This window comes from Nycticebus coucang, chromosome 16 (assembly GCF_027406575.1).
Source record: "Nycticebus coucang isolate mNycCou1 chromosome 16, mNycCou1.pri, whole genome shotgun sequence".
NCBI lineage: Eukaryota > Metazoa > Chordata > Mammalia > Primates > Lorisidae > Nycticebus > Nycticebus coucang.
Genome location: NC_069795.1, coordinates 87,208,161 through 87,215,009, shown reverse-complemented (window position 1 = coordinate 87,215,009; position 6,849 = coordinate 87,208,161). Strand labels below are relative to the sequence as shown.

Sequence of the window (6,849 nt, the reverse complement as noted above, 5' to 3'; positions counted from 1 at the left end):
GGCGTTGTGGCGGGTGCCTGTAGTCCCAGCTACTTGGGAGGCTGAGGCAAGAGAATCGCTGAAGCCCAGGAGTTGGAGGTTGCTGTGAGCTGTGTGAGGCCACGGCACTCTACCGAGGGCCATAAAGTGAGACTCTGTCTCTACAGAATAAAATAAAATAAAATAAAACCCTATACAAACAAACAAACAAAAGTCCACAATGAGAAATTAACTAACTCCAAAGAGAATGGCTGTTATCAAAAAGTCCCAAAACAACAAGTGCTGGCATGGAAGTGAAGAGAAAGGAACACACTTACACTGTTGATGGGACCCGAACCAGTACAGACTCTATGGAAAGGAGTATACAGATACCTCGAAGAACTGAAAGAAGACCTACCATTTGATCGAGCAATCCCGCTACTAGGCACCCAAAGTGCAAAAAGACACTTGCACTCAAATGCTTATAGTAGCAAAATTTGCAATCACAAAAATGTGGAAACCACCCAAGTGCCATCAATACATGAGTGGATTTATAAAATGTGGTATGTGTGTACCCTGGAGTACTACTGAGCCACATAAAAATGCTGCTCTGGTATCTTTTGTAACAAGGGAAGACAAACATCTCCAAAGGGTTCACCTCCAGATGGAACTAGAGACCTTATTTTTAAGCGAAATGCTCCAAGAATGGAAAAACAAACACCATGTGTACTCAGTACTAAATTAGAACTAGTCGATTGGGTGGTGCCTGTTGCTCAGTGAGTAGGGTGCTGGCCCCATATACTGGGGATGGGGGGTTTGAACCCAGCCCCGGCCAAACTGCCATAAAAAAATAGCCAGGTGTTGTGGCAGGTGCCTGTAGTCTCAGCTACTTGGGAGGCTGAGGCAAGAGAATTGCCTAAACCCAAGAGCTGGAGGTTGCTGTGAGCTGTGATGTCATGCACTCTACCGAGGGTGACAAAGTGACACTCTGTCTCTAAAAAAAAAAGAAAAAGAACTAGTCAATCAACACTTATGGGCATGAATGGAAGTAAAACTCAACAGAAATCAAGCAGGTAGGAGGGGGTGGGGAGGGTGAGGTTAATTCACACCTAACTGGTACAGTGCACACATTCTAGGTGAAGGACATGCTTATAACTTTGACTTAAAATGTACAAAAGCAAATTTTGTAGCCAAAATATGTGTAGCCCTATAATATTCTGAAATTAAAAACTAAATAAAATGCATTATAAGAAAAAAATGAATGGGTAGGATTTGAGTAGCAAGACGGTCTGGGGGAAGGTATTCCAGGTGAATTCATCGCAGGCACAGCACCTCCAGGTGGGGAGGGAGTCAGGAAGAAGGGTGTTAGGAAGTACTGGAACATAAGCAGGCGGGATTCTAGAAGCTCCCTGTGGGCTCTGGTGCAACCATCAGGTTGGAAGGGTCTGTGGGCTTATCCTGAAGCCAAGCAGGCCTCCTGCCTTCACTCGCATCATATACTTAACTGGACTGGATTTGAGGGTCAGAGTTAAAGCTTCCCTCTCCTCCTCCATAACAACCTGTCCACCCCCATGCATGGGACACCCTGGGTCAGGGAGGCAAAGTGTGGAGCACCACGGAGGACAAGCAGGGCCACTGACCCTGGTTCAGTAGGAGAGAGGCAGGCAGTGCAGGTGGCAGAGGATAGGAGCACAGCCAGCCATTTGGGATGCAACCAGCAGTTCAGTGACCGTCAGTCCCATCCCCGGCTGTTACCACATGAGCAGGACACAGGTGCGTTGGTGCGGGGCCTCCTCTGGGTGGTGGCATAGACAGTGGGTGGGCACACTCCACTCTGTGCCTGGGGCAAGCAGGCAGGTGACAGGAACATGGACTAGGGGGCCCCTTTGTGTATTCAGATGAAGAAACGAGGGCCAGACCAGGCCCTGAGATTAGACCAATGAGAATGAGGAGGAGGCATGAGGGAGATGGCAAAGCCACACCCCCTGGGGCCTGCTCGGCGGGTAGCAAAGGCAAGGGGACGAAGAAACAAAGTTGGCCTGCAGTTTTAAGAAGAGTCTAAGGCAATAAGTAATTAATGGTGCCACGGACAAGGACGAGCGAAGTTGGGAGAGGCAGCTGGGTTGTAAGAGAAGAAGGTGCATTATCAGTTTCAGCAAATAGGAGGTAGAAATCCAAGTTTAGGAATCAAACTGGGTGCTGGGAGGAAATGGCAAGTAGCGACTGGAGGCTGTGATGTGGCGGTCATCGCTTGTAATTCTAGCCATGTGCCTTCAACACCTCCACCCAAATCATCACCGCCATCCAGTGCAGGGACCGCTGGTCAGGGGTAGTTTCTTTTCTCTTGTCCCTGACCTCCCTCGCCCATTGTTTTACAACTGTTAAAGATTGTGTGCGGGGCGGCGCCTGTGGCTCAGTCGGTAATGTGCTGCCCCATATACTGAGGGCGGCGAGTTCAAACCCGGCCCCGGCCAAACTGCAACCAAAAAATAGCCGGGCGTTGTGGCAGGCGCCTGTAGTCCCAGCTACTCTGGAGGCTGAGGCAAGAGAATCGCTTAAGCCCAGGAGCTGGAGGTTGCTGTAAGCTGTGTGAGGCCACTGCACTATACTGAGGGCCATAAAGTGAGACTCTGTCTCTACAAAAAAAAAAAAAAAAGAAAGAAAGAAAAAAGAAAAGATTGTGGCTGGAAGAAATAACATGACCACTTAAAAGGAAAATTTGCACTTGGGAGGCCAAGGCAGGTGATTGCCTGAGCTCACGGGTTTGAGACCAGCCTGAGCCAGAGCGAGAGCTCATCTGGGGGGTGGGGGAGGACTTGATCAAAGAGAACTTGATGGAAGAAAGACATTGCAAGGGGGCAGGGGTGGAGTAGCTGGGCATTGTTGCAGGCACCTGTCATCCCAGCTACTTAGCTGAGGTAAGAGAATTGTTTGAGCCCAAGAGTTTGAGGTTGCCGTGAGCTATTGTGCCACAGCACTCTACCAAGAGCGACAAAGTGAGACATTTTCTGAGAAAGGAAAAAAGGAAAATCTGGGAATAACAAGCATTTAGTCAAATGAATAGATCAAATGTCATTAAGGTATGGGAAAGATGCGAAGACACACAGGAAGAAAGAAATAAAGATGCACCAGCTCGGCACCCGTAGCACAGTGGTTAACGTACCGGCCACATACACTGAGGGTGGCAGGTTCGAACCCGCCCGGGCCAGCTAAAAAACTGCAACAAAAAAAGAGCCAGGCTTTGTGGTGGGCGCCTATAGTCCCAGCTACTTGGGAGGCTGAGGCAAGAGAACCGCTAGAGTCCAGGAGTTTGAGGTTGCTGTGAGCTGTGACGCCACAACACTCTACCAAGGGGCAGGGCTGAGGCGAGGTGAATGGAGTGAGCCTTTATAAGAAAGTAAACTTTTATCCTATAAAGAATTGGCCGTTGAAGACCTTTGCGTTTTTACTGCAGACATGTGGCCTTGGCAGTTTCCTACTGGAAGCGCTTCCTAGGAGCTGAGTCTTCTCAACTCTAGCGCTGGAACCCAGTAGGATAATTTCTCCTCTACAAAGAACCTCTCCACTAGTGTATAAGGTATGCAACTCAGGAAAGTGACTCAAAAAACAAAAGCCTTGGGTGGAGCGGAAAAGTCTCATGGTCCCTGCTAATAAACTGTCCTGCGACTTCAGCCCCCAGCCGGAGCCTAGGGCTCCCCGCAGCCTCCCAGACGCGCTCCAGGCCGCCCCTCCCGCCGCGCGGAAAACGCAGCGAGGCACCAGCGCGCACGGGAGCGCCGGCCGCACTGAGCATGCCCAGTTGCAGAGCCGGTCAGAGGAGGTTTTTCTTTTCTTTCTTTTTTCTTTTCTTTTATTTAATTAATTAATTAATTAATTTTTTGGTGGCAGGGTATCAAGTAAGAGGTCTCACCCCCACCCCGGCCCCCCACCACCTCCGGCCTAAGCAGCTACCATGGCCGAGGTCCCTGGCGCGGCATTGTCCCAGGAGGGTTGGTATCTTTCAGATGAAGGCATTGAAGTTTGCACAAGTTCTCCTGACAAAGTCAGTGTAAATGGCATCATCATCCTGATTGCTCTCAATACAGATCTAACAACAATTGGCAAAAAATTCCTCCCCAGTGACATCAATGGTGGAAAGATAGAAAAGCTTGAAGGTCCGTGTATTTTACAAATTCAAAAAATTTGCAATGCTGCTGCACCAAAGGGTAATGTAGAATCTCAGGCCCCCCCAAGGATGCTGCGATTGCAGATGACTGTTGGTCATATGAGTTGCACAGCAGTGGAAGTTAGCTATATGTCAAAAATAAGCCTGAACACACCACCTGGAACTAAGGTTATGCTCTCAGGCATTATTGACGTAAAAAATGGATTCCTACTCCTGAATGACTCTAATACCACAATTCTTGGTGGTGGAGTAGAACACCTTATTGAGAAATGAGAATTACAGAGAAGCTTATCAAAACATAATAGAAGCAATATTGGAACCTAAGGTGGACCACCTCCTTTTGTGCCTTTTGGACAGAAGTGTGGATGTCATGTCCAATTGGATAGTAGAGAACTTGATGGAAGAAAGACATTGCAAGTTACAATGCCTGTCAAAGCTACAAATGATAATGATGAATTCGAAAAGCAAAGGACTGCTGCTATTGCAGAAGTTGCAAAGAGCAAAGAAGCCAAGACATTTGGAGGAGGTGGTGGCAGTGCTAGAAGTAATCTCAATATGAGTGCTTCTGGTAACTGAAATAGGGAAGTTTTACGAAAAGAAAAGTCAAACAAATCAGAGGCAAAACATGAAGGTGTTTGTAGAGAACTGGTTGACGAGAAGGCTCTGAAGCATGTAACAGAAATTGGTTTCATTAAGGAAGCTTTGAGGCAAGCTCTAATGGATAATGGCAACAACTTAGAAGTAGCATTGGATGTACTTCTTAACAGCAATAAACAGAAATCTGTTATGGGTCCACCTCTGAGAGGTAGAGGAAAAGACAGGGTGAATAAGACCCAAAGATGAAGAAGACCTAGGAAATGGAAGGCCGTCGGCACCAAGTACATTATTTGATTTCTTGGAATCTAAAATGGGAAATTTGAGTGTGGAAGAACCTAAGTTACAGCCTCAGCAGCTTCATTAGGGACAACATAGAGTGTCAAATACAGATCAAAACAGAGTAAAAGAAAATAATCAACCAAGATATCTTCCTCGAAATGACACCAGGCAATCAAGGAATGAAAAACCACCTCGTTTTCAAAGAGACCCCCAAAGTTGGGCGGCGCCTGTGTCTCAGTGAGTTGGGCGCCGGCCCCATATGCCGAGGGTGGCGGGTTCAAACCCGGCCCTGGCCAAACTGTAACAAAAAAATAGCCGGGCGCTGTGGCAGGCGCCTGTAGTCCCAGCTGCTCGGGAGGCCGAGGCAAGAGAATCGCATAAGCACAAGAGTTAGAGGTTTCTGTGAGCCGTGTGACACCACGGCACTCTACCGGAGGGCGGTACAGTGAGACTCTGTCTCTAAAAAAAAAAATAAAATAAAAGAGACCCCCAAAGTTCAAAGTCCATTTTGGAAGGCAGTGGGTTACCTAGAAATAGAGGTTCTGAGATGGCTGAAGAGAGAGTCAGGTGTGATAGACCATACTCTAGATATGACAGAACTGAAGATACTTCGTATCCTTTAGGTTCTCAGCACAGTGATGGTGCTTTTAAAAAAAGAGACAACTCTATGCAAAGCAGATCAGGAAAAGGTCCTTGCTATGCAGATGCAAAAGAAAATCCACTTCCTCAAGAATCCATAGATTATAATAATCAAAAACGTGGAAAAAGAGAAAACCAAACAGCTAATCCTGACCATTTGTATGGTAGGAAATCAGGAACAATCAGTAATGAGGCTTTCAGTAAAAAAGCTTTCAGCTTTTTTTTTTTTCAATAAAAATTGAAAAACATTTTAATGTAAATACTGATTACCAGAATCCTATTCTAAATAATAGTTTCATTGGTATTCCAAATGGAGAGACGGAAATGCCACCGAGAGGAAAACGAGTAGGACCTATTCAGCCAGCAGGACCTGTCACAGCTATACCCTATGACAATAAAATATTTTATAATAGTGGTCCCAAAAGGAGACCTGGGCCAATTAAGCCAGAAAAAGTACTAGAATCATCTGTTCTTATGGAGTGTACAATAATGTGGAAACCTGGAGATGAATGTTTTGCACTTTATTAGGAAGACAAGTTTTACCGAGCAGAAGTTAAAGCTCTCCATTCTTTAGGTATGACAGCTGTTGTTAAATTCATTGATTATGGAAACTATGAAGAGGTGCAGAGCATGGGTACGTGATCCAAACACTGTACAAAGGCATGAGCTATTTTGAAAAAATATATATTTCTAAAAGATCAGGCATACTCATACAGAATTTATAAGTGAGAAATGATTTTGAATTTGCTTATGAGGCTACCCCTAAAGTAAGATTTTAATTTAATTCTTCCACTGAACTACAATAAACACGAATACATTGGAATTACTTTTCTGGTAGAATGTTTTGTTGTATTATACTTTAGAAATAGGTGTTCTTATTTATATATTTGCCAAAATTTTGTGTGTGTAAGATGGGTTTTTATACATATAGTTTCTTTCCCAGCTTGTTACTTTAACTCTTATTAAATTATGTCCAGTGGTTGCCAAATTTAAAATTCTGTTGGATACGTGTATATTGTTTATTATTTTAATTATGTGTAAAATTAAGAAAAACACTTTAAATTACACATGAATTCATAGTGCATTTATTGCATATATATTTATATATGTACAGATTAACTATACATATCTGTTTAGTAATTATTTTATGAATTTTGTTGCCAAATGGTATGTCAAAGCTGTATGGTAACTTTGATGGTGTAATTTAGAAC

General features: G+C 44.9%; 1 pseudogene; it reads left to right on the top strand.

Annotated features, from left to right (window-relative positions):
* The first annotated feature begins 3,910 nt into the window (after positions 1–3,910).
* On the top strand, positions 3,911–6,280 carry LOC128567481 (tudor domain-containing protein 3-like; annotated as a pseudogene).
* Positions 6,281–6,849: the final 569 nt, after the last annotated feature.